Genomic DNA, 19,266 nt, shown 5'->3' with positions numbered 1-19,266 from the left:
TACTGGAGATGGAAGGATGAGTACGGGGGAGCAGCATCTTCGTTGACAAAAAGCTGCTTGCCATCGCATCCCTGTCGTCATTGTGTTAAACTAGCCAATAGCGCGCCAGGGGGAATAGCCAGCGCGGTGATTGGCACCAGTAAACGCGGATCGGAAACAGGAAGAAAAGTATTGCTTCTTCCCAAGCCCCTGCTGCAGGGCAAATTCAAATCGGGCTGGGGGTACCCAGTCTAACAAAGGCCTACAGTAGGATTGAAATGTGGAAAATGATGCTGTGTGCAAGGATTGTCTACTAACACTGCATCAAACTTATTAGTGTGTTTTTGCATAACATATGCAGGAAATTGCTCAGTTAAATCATATCCTATTGGAATCCCAAATGTGTAGCGACTTATCGTTCCAATAAGCAATCAGCTTGCCTTGTCTATCAATGCCTCAGCTGAAGGTGCGCTGGTAATCCACAATTAGCCTCTCCTCCGGTGTCAGTGCGGGGAGTTATCTCTCCCCTGGATCCTGCAGAGCTGTCCGTCTTACGCTGTTGGGCCTCAGAACACAACAGGAAATTAATAATCATTTTTCCGAGAGTCTTACCTAAGATTTTATTGCTCAAGACTGTAGAACAAATCAATGGCAATGTCTGATGTGGTGTCTGATCGCCCTGCTCGCGCTTCACAATGTTTCAGACAGCCGCTTTCAAGTCCCGCATCTACGTGCTGATTAGATGACAACGTTGTGTGTGCCATACGTCCTCTTTTTTGTGTGTGTTTCTTTTGTTCCGTCTTTCTTGTGTTGCCGCGACCATAATTGGTTGGCTTGCTCGTCGTGATCCATAAATGGCCCTCCATGACAACAAAACCAAAAAAACACCCGCCAACGTCCATTCGCACGAATATTGAGTCACATTGCCATCATTCTGAGGCAGACAGATTCTATCGGTGCCACTTTGTTCCTTAATGTTATGTGACGTTTCACAGTCAGCTGCTGATAAACAATCTGTTTGTGGGGATGTGTCACCAAGAAGTTGTTTTTGAGAGTAAGAAGAGTATCTGTCTCTGTTAGAGAGTTGCAAATATGAACTGCAAAACAATGACATCAAATATATTTATTCATCCCCCTCCCTCTTCTGTCTCTCTCTTACATGCTTTTTCGTGTTGGTTGCTGGCCCTTCTCAAAAAAGGTAAGAACAAGTTTTTTCTGTTTGTGTGCACAATTTGTGCATTAGCTACCTACTACTCTATCACCTATCCACAAAGAAAACCCAGCTTAAATAGGTTTGTCGATTTTCTATTTTGAAAACGGAGGTGGCTTAGTCACCTTATCACCTTATACTTTGCAGTGCTTTTGTGCCCTCAAGATTTTCAGAGATGTTTCAGGAGCACTGGATAAAATTTAATATTAGAGGATAAAATACACTAAGGTTGAATAATCTTTCTGGTGTCACCTAGAGCCGAATAATACATCTATTAAGTCTGCTAAGCACCAGGTTTTGATTTGATACAAAATAAATCTAGATTCAGCTTATTCACTCTCCATATAGAAAATACATATTTAATTGAAATTCATGATATTCTTATTATGCTGTTGTTAAATCTGCGAATGAACCGTGTCGGCAGTGATTTAACATTGTTGAAACGTTCCACAAGCGATTCTAAGCTCCTTGCAGCAGTTGGCACAATGTTTACCGACACTGTTGAATCATTAACCATTATATTGACCACCTAGAACTCAAGCCAGTCGATAAACCTCTCAATTCATCCATGAATCCATGCAACAATAACTGCTGCAGTCCTGCTGAGACCGTTATATGACCTAATTGCACACTCTATTGCTTTAAGGGTAAATAAATGTGTGTTATAAAGCAGCCTACAGTCTCTTTATAACCAAACAATTGAACAATGACAAAGCTGGCTGAGCCGATTTAAAGTTCAGCCACTGGTTGCCTTTATGAATGTTGGCACCTTACATTTTGGTCTTTGGCTATTCACTCTGATGTCTTTCACAATCACATTTTACATAAAAGAATGTATGTGTCTTGTACAATACACTTATTAACTTAGACTTGTCTTTTATCTCAAGTGAAATTGTGCAATTGTGCACTTCCTAAAATGATGCATGTTGCAAGGATGCTGCTTTTAAATCGCAATAAAGAATTGCAACCAATATAATCTGGTACTCGTAAACAGGTCACAGGTCAAGGTACAGGTTCATGATGTCAAGAACATCTTCAGCACTTTTTTTTAATAAAAAAAAGGTCATGTCGTAAATTATTGTAATCTTGCAAGATGATATGTACCGTTGAAGGTAAAGCACATCCATTATAAAAAAAAACTTTTTGGCAGGGGGGCCATGGCTTAGGAGAGACAGACAACTCAGAAATCGTAGCATAAACTGCTCGAGTTATGAAACGACAGAATGACTTGATCCATTTATGTTGTGTGTGTGTCACCTTATATTTGTTAAAGTGGAACAACGATCACACCATAGCTAAAATGATGATAAATATTGTACCCAGAGCTGTAAGAGGTGCAATGGGATCTTTGTGGTTTAATGGTGACTATGCATAGAAAATAGATTACAAATATACAGATAAAAATGAAAAAAAATCTATAATTATAAAAAACAAGTATTGTCTTATATCCAGATCTATCTTTAAAATATCTATTATATAATATACATATAGTATAGCTTATAATAAGTATATACTTTTATTGTAAACATTTTAAATTACACCTGAACAACTCCCTAATAAATCACTTGAATGAGAATCCATACGTTCCCTATGTTAGTCAATAATTGTCTTATGAAGCAACCAAAATGTAAGAACTTACTTCTGTTCTGATGAATCGTAGCTCTTCTGTTCTGCTGCCTGGCTCCCAATGAACATCTGCCCACCCTTGGGAAGATATTAATTCACATAAACTATTTTAAGGTTGTTGCAAGCTTTAAAAACTCATTTATCACATTTATTAGTAGGGTTTCATTTATTAGATGTCTAAATGGCCTTTTCTTCTTTCTTGACGGGAGTTTGAGAATACAAATACACAATGCAGAGAGACTTGCTTAATTTCAATTGGGAAAATTCTCTCTAGGCAGGATGTCTTGCCTAAGTGGAAGAAATAAAGGAAACTGAATAAAGGCAGATTTTCACTGGACTCCCCTCCGTACAATTGTTTTCTTAGAAGGAGGGTTATCACATGGACACACAAGGTGTATTTCACTGGAAAGGGTGTCTAACAGTGACATAAGTTATCTTCTAAAGAGCAGAAAGAAGGGTGTTTTTCACTGTTAACTCTAATCTAAGTGTTTATCCCCTGAGCTATGGCCACAGAATAGCCAAAGACTGCTTTAGAAAATAGCCAGGGGAGGTGTTAAATCTCTTCTTTGACATCCTGCTCCCTGGCACCCCTCTGAACCTCTACAGCCCTTAACAAAGAAGAAAATGTAACGGACAGATTGAGACTCTGCCCCCCTCCGGATGCATGCACCCATAAGCTCTCTCATACACACGAACACACCACATATACCAACACATACACACGCATGCAGCAACAACTTCATACTCACACGCATGCATACACATCCACTCTCTCTCACGCACATGCGCACACACACCAATACAAACTCATTCTCCCTCACATGCACACACACACACACGTACACACTAAGGGTTCACTAAGGTTCATATCACGATTTTGGGGTCACGTTTTTCGGTACGGTACATTTTTAGTAAAGCATGGGATGAAACACAAAATGTATATATATTTATATATTATAGGGTACTCCCCAAACAATGTAATAGTGACACCGCGCCACCATGTTACATTTAATAATAGGGCTGTAGCGACAAAGTCATCCCGTAAGTGCTGTGTGGAGGAAGTCAGTTGCTTTCGGATCCACTCTCGGTCTGAGGGTGACTTGGTAACAGCAAAACATCCATTTAAAGTGGGCCGCACAAGAGACAAGCCACGGAGCGTTGTTTTTGGTTAAACATAATGAGTGGAAATGGCGCTGCGATGCACGCCAAGGTTTTGAGCAATGCTTGACGTTGTAGCGCTAAACTATGGCGTTGCAAGTGTTCAGGCTCTAATTGGAAACACACTCACGACCCACATGAGTTCCAATGACGACAAACTGCTTTGAACGTATGGGGGTACTTTAATTGCATCGCAGCACTAGCGCTATTCAAGAGCATGCGAAGAAATGCCCTATTGTAGATGACGGCACGCCAAATAAGAAAAACTAAATTTGAGTATATTTCTTCAGAAGCCTGTTACTATTAGTAGGTAGAGCTTTTTGATAGGAGGAGGAGCGCAATATCTGGCTGATGAGGAAAGTTGCACTGGCAATAGAAAAAAAGTACCACCTGCTGATGAAGACATACACACACACACACACACACACACACACACACACACACACACACACACACACACACACACACACACACACACACACACACACACACACACACACACACACACACACGCGCGCGCGCCCCCACCCACTGATGCAAACTCATTCTCCCTCACACATACACACGCACGCACGCGCACACACACACACACATATATGCACACACTAACACGCGTGCACAGGAAAACTCAAACACACACATGCATCACATCTCACCCCACTGATCAAAGGCTGACGAGGATCATGTCTGTGTTGAAGTGAGGCAGACACCATTATAGGTTTATTTTATCCTTGCCTCCCTCCTCTTTTACTTTCCTTACAATCCTTTCACCCATCAAACACCCCACAGGGGGGCGGGTCCGACCTGATGCCGTCCCTGACCGTCACTCAACCGGCGGAGCGCCTCGTCCAGTCTGTCAACTAGTTAATGGTGTTTGTTAAAGGCCCAGCGTTGGCGAAGACAGCTGCCCCATAGATCAGGCTGCTATGATGGCCCATCCAGGGCCCAGGTATCAGCCCGTCAGTGAGTCAAACAGGCCATCAAAGGGACTGCCCCATCGGCCAGTCAGCCGCCTTGCCATTTGCTTTGAGAGATAGTGCACTGCATCAGATTGATATTGAGCTCGCCATTTATAAAAAGTGCTCACTGTATGTGGATTGCCTCACAGGGCATTACCTTGAGCGATGGGAAGTGGTCGCTCTTGCCAAGCAAGTCTCTGGAATGGCACATTGAAGTGCTCCCAAAATGCCCGCCTGTGACTAAGTTTTTAGATTTAGGAACTAAGTGACCGAGTAGTATTCAACCGTCAAGCGCACATTTCCTTAGATCGGCGCTGCATCTGCTGTATACCAAAGGAACAATGGAAGGGACGATGTGATTGGCAATATGAAGGGAAGATAGGAGGGTTTATAGAGGGCTCCTAGGTGTATATAAAATGGCAGAGAGGTTGGGAGAGACGAATGATGGAGGATGTCAATTGGATGGACAAATTAGAAATGTGTGTGTGTGTGTGTGTTTGTGTGTATACGTGTGTGCGTCTGTGTTTGTGCATGTCCGTCTGCACTTGCAGCAGAATTCATTTAATTATCTGCATAAAAAAAAATCGAATGAAGCTATTCATCTTTAGAATGTCTATATGTAAGGTAAAGGCCTTTTTTTGGTAAATAAACGTATACACACTTATTAAAACTATGACAATAATAAAGGAAAAAATTGCACGGAAAAATGTGTGGAATCATATATATCTGTAAATTAAAGCATGCATAAACACACTCGTTCTTTTAATGATGTTTTAGGTGCAGGGACTTAAGGAAAGCTTATTTCCAAAAACACATTAATTCCATGTACATATTTTCTTGAAGGGTTTGGTATAAAATACACAGATTAAATACAAATAGTAAAGGAATACCAAATCATATTTTTAGACAAAACGTTATGTAGTGGGTTATGTGCTTGAGCTGAATGCAGAAAGTTTTATAAAAGTAGGAGAAGATGTCCACATGGACTCAGCTTTTTTCCTTTATAGGTGGTACATACTCTTGCATACTTTTGCTTAGCTACCTGAGTTGGATGAGTTACCTGTTACTGGCCATTTTGGGCTACTATATATTGAGCAACCATTATGGCTACATCCCCTTTCCAAATCGGATTGGATGTAATGTTTCTTGGAACACCATCTTCCCATTTGGTTTCTTTCTCTTAACATACAGACACAAACTGAACCTCAGAGGTAGACGTACACGCCACGTTGACGAGAGGCCATGGTTAAACACAATTACAACCTCAATCCTGTTACTCTGCAACTGTAGTAATACGACCGGCATGACCTTGCATGCCTTCAATTTTTACACAGTAAGAGACAGTTGTACAGGTGCTACAACTCTCTCTTGGTAAAACAATGGCTTTTACCAATCAGATATGGATGATAGGATTATAGGAACAGGAATTATAATGTTAAATATCAAATCACGTTGATGTTTCCATGTCAAATATGATGTATCAGGAATGGATTATATTGTACTGAATGTATACATTGTTGCTGCATGTGTGTTTATGTGCCCTAGAAGCAGATTGGCGTCAAGCTGTTGGTTGATTTGGATGCTTGTGACATGCATACAAATGCACAGATGTGGGGCAATAGCACATGCATATATTTACATAGTCGTTATCTAAGCAATGATTTATCCATCCATTCTTACCAATCTAAGTGTCACAATCTGAGAGGCAAGACTAATGCTATGCTTCTGTGGGTAAACATTTATATCCGAGATGGGCTGATGTTGTATTTTCTGCAATCAAAGCACAATTTCTTTCAACTGGCTCACTTTTAGTAATATGCCAATTAGGACTACATGAATAAAAGCAATACCTTTTTTTTTCTGCGGCTTCTGGGTGGGTGGAAGCAATCGCCTGTCCGTGCAGTTCCCATAGGGAGCACATTAACTTCTACCTGAGTTTCAAGAGACCTCTCAACTAATCATTTGATGATTTCATGCCCTTTGTAGGGTTTAGCATATTTTTGTTAAATTTAATCTGTGAAGATCAAATTAAATGTGTAGCACAGACATGAACTCACTGCACACTGTACCTCTTACACTTCCAGCTGTCTCCCTCTCTCTGTAGTCTCTCTAGTATAGCCTCTAACTCGTTCTCATGGTTCTTTATTTAGTGTCTCTCTCTCTCTCTCTCTCTCTCTCTCTCTCTCTCTCTCTCTCGTCCTTCACCATCTTTATCTTTCTCTAAGGCTGTGGAAATGAATATCTTACCTTCCCACTCTGTACCATACACCTCATTATCCACACACACACCTACACAAAGTTATAGTGTTTGAAAAGCCACGAGCATCTTCATAAGCTCTTTGAAGGAAGTGAGAACATGCCCAATATCTCCACCACCACGTCTCCCTGGACCTCGACAACTCACTATGCCAAGGATGCCTGTGAGGTGTCAGAGAGAGAGAGAGAGACAGAGAGAGAGAGAGAGAGAGAGAGAGAGCACTTATTTTAGGCTCCTGGATAGCTTTCATGGTTCTCTACTCCTGTGTAAACGCGACCTCTGTGGAAGTTCAGTGGACACTGAGATTGATATCAGGCCAACGCAGTGATTTGGCTTACACTCCGTTTGCTGGCCCATTCTCCGTAACACGTATGATCCAGCAGGAGATCTCTGGCTTACACCCTGGAGATACAAAGGCTAGATGCCAGCGTTCAAATGTCACCATAGCAACTTGCTCCCACCCGAACAATAACTATTTGTTCGGAGTCCCTTTAGAAGTTCTGGGATCCAAGGGAAATTGGATGAATGGCATTTAAGTAAGTAAATGTATTTAATAGCACATGTTTTACAGCTCCAATAAGCGTTGGAAAGGTCTCACTTGGACGCATATAACTGGCACTTGCAAAGGAACTCACTCACAAGGGTTCAATACCAGGAGGAACATAACATAAGAAAAGAGAGGGAGATAGAGCAGGCGATAAAGATAGAGGACAAGAGTGAGGAGAGAGGGAGAGAGAGCGCAGGATAGAGGGAGTAAAAGCGAGAGAGAGTCAGAGTGAGAGAGAGATAGATGCATACATGATAAAACGGGCACATATTCTTTGTGAACATTTCAAGTGAGGCAGAAGGATAACTTTATGTAGAAGGGGCAATGTGTTGCTTTTGCTGAGCTTGTGCTCACATGCTCAGTGCATTTCTCTGTCATTGATATTTTTTTAGCTAATAGCTCTTTAATCTTACCTATATAACCTTTTAAAGTATCTTTATTTTCTTTCTTTTCTTTCTATTCCTATTTAATTTGGCTTTGTTTCACTATTCGGAGAGATGGTATGGTATTGTACTTTAGTTCGCATTTCTTTTCTTTTTTAATTTCATCCACAAATCGAATGTCAAATGCTTAGTTCTCTAGGCCTGAACTGAAATGAATCCACATAGTACATATGATACTCCATCAAGCAATCCTTAGAAAATCTTATTCCGATATGTTTTTTTTCGAAGTTGGGGTGGTCTTGGAGATTCACCCTGCGTTCATTACATGTTTTCAAAGTGGATCTATTTTTCTTTGCACCTCGTGTGTTACGAGTGTTGAACTGCAGAGTTGAGATCATGGCGGCTGATTGCTTTGCCTTTTCCTTTCTTCTTTGCTGACAGAACGCAAAAAAACATGGGAAGTAGGTCACTGTGTCCGTGTTTTCCTGTGAGAGGGAGTGAGGGAGAAACAGAAAGAGAAACTGAGGGATATGAAGGGAGATGGTGTCTGAGAGAGAGAGAGACAAAGCGTTTAATTTCATCATGAATGTGTGTGAATCTAAATATGAGGCTGGGAGTACCGCCAACGTGGACACGGATGTCGCCTCTGGGGATTTAGAACAGATCCACACCGACACAGAGGCGCTCGTGTTTAACCCGCCACTGTTTGATCCCCATGTGCTTCATAGCACAATACTTCAGAACCGTTGTGTATGCCTATTGAAAGACAAATTACCGAGCAAAAAATACAACAATAAGCCAATCCGGGCCACAGACTATTCAGGTAGCTGGCCCTGCAAACACACTATAGTCCGTCTGTACACCTGCATGCAATGTGCTGATATGTTTGACCCCCTTTTTGGTTTTCTGGGTAGCACAACATAAGGGTCCAGATTGTGTAGTTGTGGCTAGGGCGTTCGCCTCCCGGCCATCGGTTCGAAATCCACGATGTCGACAGTCTACCTTAGGGTATCCTTGTGTAAGATTTATTAATTCTACCGGCTCCATTTACCTCATCTACCGCCATTTATCTTAATTTACTGTAAGTCACTGTGGATAATAGTGTCTGCTAAATTAATAAATGGGTGTAGCATAAGTGGACAGATACATTTGAATGTACTAATTAAAATAAAACTCTTGCCTTGTATTCTTTAACAGACCTTTGAAACAATGGTTGTTGGCATGGTTCATCCTATTCAATTGTCGACTATGTTCAAATCTTATCATTGGTCTCCAAAAGTCGCATTATAACGGAGGCGCTTTGCCAGCATGACATGAATTTGAATGCAAATTTAAATAGAAACGCTGGAGAAGACCAGAGCAAGGATGCCACAGAGCAAGAGTGTCCTCTTGGCAGAAATCATAGGAAAACATTTCAGAGCCTGTTATTCCTAGTTCTAGCCCGGTCCAGGTCCACACACTGCCAGGACACAGCTGGGAGATACAGCCTTAATCTAGCCTCTGTTCTCAACCCATGTGTACTTTAAACATTACAATTCATCTCTGTTTAAACAGACTCGGTCGACCTCATGCAAAACTGGTCCTGGTGGCATCCGCACCTAAGCCCTAGGTTACATGGCTTTATTTGTAATGTTAAATATATAATTCCATCACGCCTGAACGCACAATAAACTGGTTTTAGGAATGATACATTTTCACAAATATACTCTTATTTGTGAATAAGAGTATAATTGCAACAACCAACCATTCCCTGTGTTCCATTCATCATAAGCTTTATAAGGAAATGGGTCACACTGTAACAAGAATGACATTGTCTTTATTGTTTAGAATATAAGCACTTAAATTGTCAATGCCCGTCAATGCAGTAAATTGATAATAGGGGGAGCTTTTACAAGTCTACGACAAACTAGCCATCCCAATATAAATTTAAAATCAATTTTAGTAACGAGTCGCTACAGTGCCAAAACCTTGGCCAACTATTTCCCCAATCTCCCATGCAGGGGCTGATAGGAACTATAATGAGGGCATGGAGCAGGGGTCTTAATAAACACTTTAGTTATGTACCTGGTAGGGTGAACTAATATGCAATAGATGTTGCATATTAGTACGCTGTAATGTAATCCCAGATCTGATCTTTAATGAGATTTATCTGAATCCACCGCAAGTTTCTTTGGACGGAAAAATTGTTGAGATTGGTGGAAATTGGGTACATTTTGGGCTTAAGGTTTATATCGGTTAGTGCTCAGTTTATGATAAAGGATGTATACGTTTAGATGTTACGTTACAAATGGTTGCAGTTTAAGTAGCTCTAAAGTGGAGCGATCCATTCATAAATGTAGATCAAAGATCTTGGTGTGGTGAGGGCCAGTGAAACGCTCTGGGCACAAAGTTCTACCACTTATAGCCTCTACCAATATTAAAAGAAACCATTTAATCAGAAGAATAACTTGGTAAACAGCAAAGGTCTGGACCCAAATGCATTTCCCGTCTCAGTGTATTTGTCAGAAATGTATAGCCTGGGTAGCTCCGCCCATTCTTCCGGCGAATTGAGTTCACCCTGCACAAGGGTCTGGAGAAGAGCAACACATTTCTTTCTGCTTCCGATACGTTTTTGCGGGAGCCAATCACCAAGCTGGCTTTTCCCTTTGGCGCGCTATTGGCTGGTTTAACGCAATGACGACAGGGAAGCGACGGCAAGCAGCCGTCGCGTACAGAGTCAGTTGAAGTAGGCCCGTTGATCACGCCTCTTAGAAGAAAATGACAGCGGCTTCCCCAGACCAACGTGCAATCTACGATTGGCTTCGTCTGGTAATAGCCAGGCTAAGAAATGCAGGGAGTGAATGCCTGAGTAGCCGTGACTATGGTCATCACTGAATTATTCGTCTCGGATGGATCTTAGTAGGCTTGCAATGTCCTTCATAAAACCACAACAAAAGATGACTGGATTGGTTTAATATTACATGGCAAAATAAGCCTCTCTTTTTGCGTCTCTCTCTCTCTCTCTCCCTCTCCCTCGCTCACTTGCTCACTCACTCGCTCGCTCACTCTCTCTCTTTCTCAGCCGTCATCTTTCCCCCTTGTCCAACTCCCTGTTATCAGTTGGTCCCTCAAGCTCCTTTTCTGGTTCCCACACTTTTGGAGTGGTGGCCTATCAGATTCTGATTAGATACCAGTAGATGGTGTCACAATCAGAATTCTAATGGGGAGAGAAAGATAGAGATAGAGACAGAGACCGAGAGAACACACACAGAAACATACACATACAGACACACACACACACAGTCACATCCATGCATTCACACACGCACACACACAGGCTATTAAAGCATGTTGCTTTATTAGCGACAAGCTGGGAGATGACTGTAAATAAAGAGGCTAAATAGACATGAGTGCCTTCTGAACTGGGGATCAGAATCAAAAATGCCTTATTGATTCCTCGAGGGAAATTGGGCCGCCTTACAGTTTCTCCCATAGTAGAATATGAATACATATATATAAGCATAGGAACAATTATAAGACAGAGGGGGGGGGGGGTTGAGAGTTGCAGTGAGCTGCCCATTGCAGTGATGTTGGAGGGGAGATGGAGGAGTGTAGATACAGAGTGTACGATCCTCATAATCAGCTTAAGAATCAGAGACAGAGTGTACGATCCTCATAATCAGCTTAAGAATCAGCTGCCCACATCACTTCAACCTTTCCTCCATAGTCCAACCTAGCAACAGAATCAGATTCATTTGCTTTCCTCTACCTCCCAATATCTCCTCTCTCTCTCAATCTATCCCTTTGCCGCTAATCCGTCTCTCCGCTTGATGGGTTGGTGATTAGCCAGTATTAAGTGTAACCAAACCGGCCTTTCCTTCTCATTATTGCTCTTAGGCAATGCAGGATGCTGTTTATTCAATTCACCCTTTGAGACGCAGAGACCCCTAGAGCAGGGGTTGTGCATCACTGAATCAAATAAAAGGCATTGGCAATCATTCATTAAGAGAGTTTGCCTCGCTATTGTATACAGATGCACCCAAGGGAATTGTATAATACCTAAGCTCTGTTGGAATACGTGTAGACTTTTGGGGGTATGTGCAAACAAGGACTCACTCACACATATGCGTGGACACAATCACACAACAATGCACACCAACACACACACACACACACACACACACACACACACACACACACACACATACGCATGCTGTCTTCAATACCAATCGTAATTAAATGCTATTCATGCATCAGACTCCAGATGAGTCTTTCCCAAAGACCTAGCAGCTGCCTACCCAATCCAATATTGACCAATAGAATTCACTCTGCCTCCTCTCTGCCATTTCTCTCATTGATTTGTATCTAGTCTTCCGAGTCCAATCCTTTCTCCTATGCTTTACCTATAAAGTGTTGTGATGGCTGGCCAGCACTGTTTAATCAATCCACTTGCTCACTGTCCCAGCTCTTCATTGTCATTCATTAATAATGCTATGTTTTTATCTGAGTCTCTTTTTGATCTTGCCTCCGGCTTTCTTATCACTTCTGCCCCAACAGAACTGACACCAACAGAGAGATTCGTCACTTCACTGGTTGACAAAGTGCTAGAGACAAGACGCTTTAAGAGGAGAAAATGGTTCATCTTCATGAATAACACAAAGCTGGCTGTCAATCAAGGCGGGATCAAAGATGTTTTGGACAGCATGGCTGATATAACTTTTAAAACAAGTTTATCCAGCACATTAGAGGGCTTTGATATATATATATCCACAAAATAAATTAACACATTAGGGGGTTTAGAATTATAAATATGTTACTTTGAGGTGATGCATATTTATGATGCCCTATGTTAAAGGAAGCAAATCTATGATATCATCCATGATCGTATTAACTAAATAGGATCCAGTCTAGGAATATAATTCAATGCATTAAACACAGTTATACTCAATGGTACATCTAAACCCGGCTTTGTGAAGACTTTGTAAATACCCCTTTGTATTGGTAAAAGTATTTAAAGGTGAATTGTTCTCATATTGCTCAGGATGTAAATACAGTGATGTATATTCTGTCCGTTATTTCAATAGGAAACACCATTGTCCTTGATTGGTCAACAAAACACAATCAGTTGGGGTAGAATGGGGTTTGTGTGTCATTCAGCCTTTTTAAATGCATACTTTAATCGATGAAAAGTGTAATTTGTTTTTTTTATTCTGTTTCATATGGAGAGCAGACTTATTTTTGGAATATTTTACTTTGAATTCACCAAAAGTCACATTCAAAAGCCAGTAAACCAAAAAACATTATATTTTAGTTTAAAATACACTTGTCTTAAATGGTGAGCGCCGTTGATCTATGATATTATCGGTGGGTTGTAGGATGAACGGCATGGTCGTTCATCTGACATTTGTAATTGTGTAACCCACCTCTCCAGAAGATATAAATAAAGAAAATATATAAATATTTACAAATATTTGTTAGGAGAATTTTCTCATTGTCAGGAGAAAATTCCCCACTGTTCTGATTCCAGCTGAAACAGAGGGGATCACTGGCTCTTTTATAATAATGTCAGTCAAGCACAGGGTTGTTCTGCTGGTTGACCATTCCCATGGAAACAACAGGTAAGTGTCTAACTATGCAGCCCAGAAATCGTCTGAACGACACCAGGGACTGGGTGCTCGGCCTCCGTGGCTCTTCTCTGTATGGGAGGCCTGGAGAGCCAGGCAAACGTTAAAGAAAAGCATAGCCCAAAGAGAAATGGAAATGGCATTTAGAGTAAACGGGGGGTAGAGACGGGCACGCATAAGGTTCACAATTGAGAACAAGATGGGTAGAAACGACAAGCGGAGGGCCCACAATCGATCCCTCTCTTCATCACCAACACTCTGTCATGCCATGCATACATAATCCAAGCAGCGTGTTGGACGGCTGCAGAGGATTGTGGGTAATCGCCGGGAGGAGGGTAGAAGAATAGGCAGCTGGTGGATAATGTATTTCTTAAAGTGCCTGTGGCGAGACGCTATGCAGATTATGCCGCGGTTAGCGTGCTGGTAGACTCACATGGAGATGTATTATTTAGGGTTGTTTTTTTTTACACAGAGGGTCTGTTAACACCTGGCTCATGGCTGAACAGCGACAAGTGGGAATCGCAGAAAACAAACACTAACACTTGTTTATTTAAGCAACATACCCCGAATAAACATGTGGAATGTAGGCCGGTGACTAAGAGGTGTGATTCATGTTTAAACAAGTGAGAAAAAACAAGTGAGGGTTGTGTAAAAAAAACAACATCAGTAAATCTAATGGAACAAAACCAATTAGGCCCATCTCTGGGGGTTAGTCTGTTGAAATCCAGAGTGAGGGAATGAAAGAAAGAGCTCCAGGCAGAGCGAGCAGCCAGGTGCAATGCTCGTAATGGGCCCTGTCCATCTTCAGGTGTTTGATGTTTGGCTATTGACCTTACTCAACCAGGACCGCCAAATTACCTGTTTAAGTTTTATTTTTCTATTTTAATGAGACTTCTATTTTAATGAGTCTTTTACATGTTCTAGCTGATATTTAAAAATATAAATCTACCTGGTAAACCGACCTTCTGTTTAATTGTAAATTGGCACATTTTTTATATGCTCTGCTCAGAAGAGCATAGCATGATGGCGGTAATGTTGTTGTTTAATTCATAACATCCATTTATTGTTTGGTCATGACGTAAATATGGAATATGAAGGTAACTTTATCAACAGCATTACATTTTCAACAATTTTCAACAATAAGATTTAATCAAAATTCGCTTTACATGCATAGAGTTTTCAGTATGTTATATTTCCATGGTATTATCCTATGCATGCCTGGAGCCTCAACTGGAGACCTATTTTTAGTTAGGTAGCCAATCATCTCCCACATCGTGGCCAGATGGGGTCCCCAGTCTGATGCCATCCGATCACAACAAGGGTCAGAGAACCTCTGAATGCCTCCCGGCATATCGAATCACATTGCTTGCAAGATCCGATTTTGGATTGTCCACACCTGACAGTCAATGCTTTTCAGTTAGATTCGATCACTAAAGTTGCATTGAAATGACAACAATAACCCAGCCATTAGACACAGCAACCAGAAGGTAGAAAAGGGGGCTTTATATAGTGAGCCTTTTAACAGTGAAGTAGTTTCCAAATAAACTTAAAAATAAGCTATTTCACATGTGCATTTTGAGTTGTTGTTGATGGTAATTTATGAAAATATATACAGACCCCGTTCTGCATACACAGCCTACAGTTTTAACAGCTGTAGGTTTGGTGCTGCTATTAGGAAAGTGCAGTCATGGCAATCAAGCTGTGTCTCAGCCCAGCTTGCTAAGTTGTTACAAACGAAAGTACTGCAAAACAACATTGTACAATCAACAGTACAACAGCTAACTGTTCATTATCTCTGATGAAACTGCAGTAGTGCGAGGGAGGCTCTTCAAGGTGGGATTTCTTGTTGTTAAATATGCTGGACGTCAGACCTCCAGTGGAGAAATTAAACCTGCTGATGAAGTCATGGACAAAATATTATCATCTCTCCGAACGGGAGGGGAGCCAGACCATCTGCCACAGAAACTAAGGCCACCTTACAGTATAACTTTGTTCTTTCCTTTTAATCATTTACAAAGGAGCAATCTATTGCATGTTTTAGTGATTTAAATAATTGGTCCAGAATAAAAGTGCTGTAAACCTCTAAAACTGTGCATCAAACCAAAATAATCCCTCCATGCTTTAAATAAAATCTGATGGGTTTTGCTCTATTCTCATTGACTAGATTTATATCACCTGATTTGCAAAACCGATGGCTGCATTTTATAGTATTTACTGTTGACTGGGTGCAGTTCACACGTCAGATAAGTCCTTTGCCCTGATATATAGAAATCAGGGCCAATACAAACCAATTATCTCTATAAAGGTGTCAGTAATAAATGACCCCCGGCCATTCTGTGTGGCCACTTAAGATTCAATAGACCCATTCTACCGTTTCAAAAATACACCAAACACAGCCGGACAGCTTTATGGGCTCTCCATCATTGGACATGGTTTTTAATATCCATGGCGATGGGATGGAAGTCACGTCGATCTCATGGGGGCCAGCCGCTAAAGTTGATGCCACCAAAGAGAGGGTGCAATGCTATTCTGCACAGCACCCTGGCTTTATTAAAGGCGAGAGTTAAAAAAGTGGTTCAGCATTCCTCGTTTTGCGGTTGCTGACCCAGCTCTGATTGTAAACCGTGGACAGCAATTATCATTTTTTTCTCCAAATAAATGGTTTATTTATACTTTAAAATGCTTGGATACAAAATATGAACTGGGCACATACTAGCGCTATTATAAGACATATTGATATTCCTGCGAAGGCTACAAGAGGATCCTCTTGTTTTCACAATAGTAATGAAGTTTAATTAAATACCTCCTCAACGTTGCCATTATCATGTTATGTCCAAGCCAACAGGGCTGGGACTCCGTAGCCGGGCCAAAGCGTGTCGCCTTACAGTAGTGCCTATGAATAACAGCCTGTTCAATTGAAATTTTCACAGATATTTTCATTTAATGAAATCGCCAAATTACGCCTACACAACTTTGAAATGGTTAATGTGCCGCTGAAACAAGATCACCAAAGTGTCGGTGCCTCTCATACGAACATGCCCTAACCACACATTTACGCTGTGTGTGTTTGAAATGAACAGAAAGTCAGACACCTAACACCCACACAAGCCAAGAACCCTTCTTGTCTGTCTACGGAGTTATGTACAAAAACTGGATATCTGTTTGATCCTGTTGGCTTGGGAAAGGTGTTATATACTGTATATATTCTAGTGCCATAGCGGTACAATATTTCAGCACACAGATTTTATTTTTTCTTCCAGACACATGCAAAGATCTGTATAAACATATCTTTCATATGTCTGTGTATGTGTTTCTCTGTGTGAGGTGTGTGGGTGTTTGCTTTTGACAGCATATGTGTATGATACAACTCTTCACATGTGACAACATCACCCTGTTAGCATGTTGTCTCCATGCTAATTAACCTCTGTGGTCTGACTCCCAGCTCTTAATTTCACTGCCTGCACACACATGCACATACACACACACAGACACACACATGCATACAATGTGCAGGCACTTCACTTTATCTTTGACATTTACCACACTGATAGAGGCTGACTCAGATGACTAGGGTTTTGAATGCAAATGTACTTCGCCTTTGTGTACGTGGGTCTGTGAGTGACTGTACGTGTCCACTTTGTCTTAAAATGTCTTTGGAACCTCGGAGGGGAATGACAATTCCCCTCCGAAAATCATTGAGTAATTGACAGCCCTCCCCCTACACAGACACACCCACACACCCTGAGAAAATAAATTTGCGAACCAAACTGAACTAAAATATACAGGAAAAAGTTATCAACTGGGGCCCAAATGGCATGCAGCCATAGCAACCACTGAAGGTTGTTAAATCAAATGAAGAAAGGCCGACTGACTTTGAATATCCACTTTACCTTTGTCTTCTGGAGCATGGCCATGAGTTGGTCGTCCATTGACTTGAGAACGTTCACTTTGTGTGTGTGTGTGTGTGTGTGTGGGTAACATGCAAATGTTATTGTGTGCATCAGGGATCATGCAGGCCAGTGAACTGAGTGCTGTAAATAGTTTTCTCCAGACCCTACACACACACACACACACACACACACACACACACACACACACACACACACACACACACACACACACACACACACACCCCACTCAATAGGGAGAGACAGAAAGGCGCAGCACGGTAATTGTGATGTGTAAAGTAGCCAATGGACTGTGGTGGCGAGGGGGAGGTTTATAAACAGGTTTATAAATATGGTCATCCATGGATTTTCCACCCGAACGCAAGCCAGGGTTGGTCCAGCCAATTAACGAGGGACACCTGTGCATAATCAGGCCTAAGCTCTTGCACGAGAGCTCTGTCACTCAGATGTATTACCAGCCAACATGTTATTTTGCATTGTTGATGTTTTTATTCATGATTTTTTTCTTCAAGCCTGTGCAACTGCTTGCCTCATCATTTAAAACAATCTAAGTTTGTGGTTTACTTTGGAGAAATTGCAAATGTACACGTGTTCTTCGGCAAAAATGGTTATAATATCTTGATTGCAACACAAAGTATCCCCCTCTTTTTCTGGAGAGAGAGAGAGAGAGAGAGAGAGAGAGAGAGAGAGAGAGAGAGAGAGAGAGAGAGAGAGAGAGAGAGAGAGAGAGAGAGAGAGAGAGAGAGAGAGAGAGAGAGAGAGAGAGAGAGAGAGAGAGAGAGAGAGAGAGAGAGAGAGAGAGAGAGAGAGAGAGAGAGAGAGAGAGAGAGAGAGAGAGAGAGAGAGAGAGGGGTTCTGTTGCCCTCAGCAAGTTATTATTTGGTTTTGACAGGAACACACATGTGCTTTCACAACTATTTCCTGCCAACTCAGAAGAGGCACAGCTATGAATCCTCGCCCAGATTCATCTGCAGCACAGATACAAATTCTTGAATCTCATTTTTGATTTTCTGATAGCTCCCAATTACAAATCAGGTCAGTGTGTAGAGCTCAATAAGTAAAGTAGTCTATCAGCAAATAAACACTATGTTGAGGATTGTGCAAATATCAAATCTACTTTTTAACTGCTGGTTCTTTTTTTTGCAATAGTGTTTCAATTCATTCAGCAATCTTCAATTTTCCTCACTGGAATTTATCTTATTGTAAACCGTTTATTTTCATTCGTTTAATCATTCTGCTTGCTGCGCTTGCTCCAACAGTTCGATATAGCACCACAGTTAAAGCTTTGTCGGCTAACAAATCCTCCCATTCTTTCATTCCAAAAGTAAAGGTAGGCTACAAGTGGGCACTTTGACAAGAAAAAAATTGTGTTTAGCTGGCTTTGATTAAGATTTAAATATGAATATGTATTCCGAAAATATTATCAGCCATTGCCGTGCGGCATCACATAAAAAGTCATGATAAATTGCTGTTGTACAAACTTATCTGTAACTAATGTGCCTGCAAAAGAAGGCATTTCCGTCTAACTCAATAGAAGCAGCTGCCCTGCAGTTTACGGTCAAAGCCAGATAGAAAGCCAAGAGATAGGAAGCAGGACTGAGCCAGACTATCATGCCCTCCAATCATGCCCCCCAAT

General features: G+C 41.3%; 1 protein-coding gene across 2 annotated transcripts in view; it reads left to right on the top strand.

The window, feature by feature from the left end:
- grid2 (glutamate receptor, ionotropic, delta 2) overlaps positions 1-19,266 on the top strand; it is a 376,215-nt gene that overhangs the window by 131,231 nt on the left and 225,718 nt on the right. The window lies entirely within an intron of this gene.

This window comes from Gadus morhua, chromosome 6 (genome assembly GCF_902167405.1).
Source record: "Gadus morhua chromosome 6, gadMor3.0, whole genome shotgun sequence".
In the NCBI taxonomy this organism is placed as follows: Eukaryota; Metazoa; Chordata; class Actinopteri; order Gadiformes; family Gadidae; genus Gadus; species Gadus morhua.
The sequence above is the reverse complement of the archived record's forward strand: the minus strand, read 5'-3'. Positions and strand labels throughout refer to the sequence as shown.